Source organism: Sapajus apella, unplaced genomic scaffold (genome assembly GCF_009761245.1).
Source record: "Sapajus apella isolate SASKATOON/1434 unplaced genomic scaffold, GSC_monkey_1.0 scaffold116, whole genome shotgun sequence".
NCBI lineage: Eukaryota > Metazoa > Chordata > Mammalia > Primates > Cebidae > Sapajus > Sapajus apella.
The window spans coordinates 813,930-815,245 of NW_022437056.1; the positions used below are offsets into that span (position 1 = coordinate 813,930).

General features: G+C 66.5%; 1 protein-coding gene across 4 annotated transcripts in view; it reads left to right on the top strand.

The window, feature by feature from the left end:
- Positions 1 to 445: 445 nt before the first annotated feature.
- KBTBD11 (kelch repeat and BTB domain containing 11) overlaps positions 446 to 1,316 on the top strand; it is a 27,485-nt gene continuing 26,614 nt past the window's right edge. For 3 of the 4 annotated variants that reach the window (XR_004263473.1, XM_032260302.1, XM_032260301.1), the window contains exon 1: positions 765 to 1,156. The gene's annotated coding sequence lies outside the window, so the exon portion shown is untranslated. Of the gene's footprint in view, positions 725 to 764; positions 1,157 to 1,316 lie in introns of those variants that run through there. The other variant, XM_032260303.1, reaches the window with a different exon arrangement.

Sequence of the window (1,316 nt, forward strand, 5' to 3'; positions counted from 1 at the left end):
TTTTAAAATATTTTTTCTGCAGCCAAAGGGAAATGGAGATGCACTAGGAAGATCCCAGTAGAGTTTGAAACATTTTTGGAGTAAATTGAACAAAATGGAGAAGCATGGGAATTATTTTGCCCCCCCCCCAAAGGGTCTGTTTCTGCGACAGTTAACGGAAGTTTTCCGTTTTCAAAAAACCCCAGTAGCTCGCTCAGTTTCGGCCTCCTGTAATTCAGGGGTACTGACGGCTGCTCCTACTCTTTTTGGCAACCGAGTGAAAGGGTTTTACAGATGTTCTCGAGGCTGTGGCTCTCCGTGCTTATCGTCATTAATTTGCACAAAACCATTAAAAACAGCATTTACCAGCAGGGTTCCAGTGTTAATTAGAACTCAGGCTGGGCGCGGCTGCTGGCGGCGGGCGGGAGGAACTCGCTGCGCTCCGAGCTCCGTCCCCGCCGCCGGAGCCCAGTCTGCGCCGCAGGGCCCGGGTGGGCGGCGGAGGCCACATTTCTGGGTACGAGAAAACGCTCCGACGCTTCGTCCACTGTCGTGTTGTGAAGTTTTAAAAATCCTGGAACCTGTAAGGATTTGGCAATAGGATTTAACCACTGACCATGTCAACAACGCATCGCCTCTACTGTTACCAAAAACACACGCGCACGGAACTCCGCCGTTTCGCGCCCGCGGGCACCTGTCCCCGCCTCCTCGCAGGAAGCGGTCCCTCGCGTGGGCGCGGGCTCGGGTGGGCGCGGGGGCCGTGGACCCGGAAGGGGTTCAGCGCCGGGGGGAAGGCGAGCGAGGAGCGGGGCGGGGAGGCCCGAGGGGACCCACAGCCCCCCGTGGACCCGGCCAGGGGCGCGCGCCCGAGACCGCCCCGTGTGCACGCGCCCGGCTCCCGCCCGCCCCCCGCCCCGCGCGGCCCTCGGAGCCGGGAGCTGGAGCGCGGGCTCAGCGCGGCCTGGAGAGCCGGGAAGGCCGGTCCGCCGCCCCCTCCGCCGCCCACGCCCCGCCGCGGGTCGGACGAGCAGCGCGCGCTCGCAGGTGCCGGGAAGAAGGCCGGGCCGCGGCTCCCACAGGTGCCGGGAAGAGGCCGCGCGCATGCGCCGGAGCCCACCCGCCAGGCTGCGCGTCCCGGGCCCGGTGGGCGCTGGGGACTGAGAGGCGCCACAGCGAGGTAGGGCGGGCCTCGGGGAGGCGGCGGCGGGGAGGGGGGAGGGGCGGGGGGAGCGGGAAGGAGCCCGGGGCGGGGGTCGGAGGGGGCGACGGAGGCCGGGAGGGGATGAGAGAGGAGGCCGGGGTCTGAGGGGAGCGGAGCGGAGCGGAGGGAGGCCGGG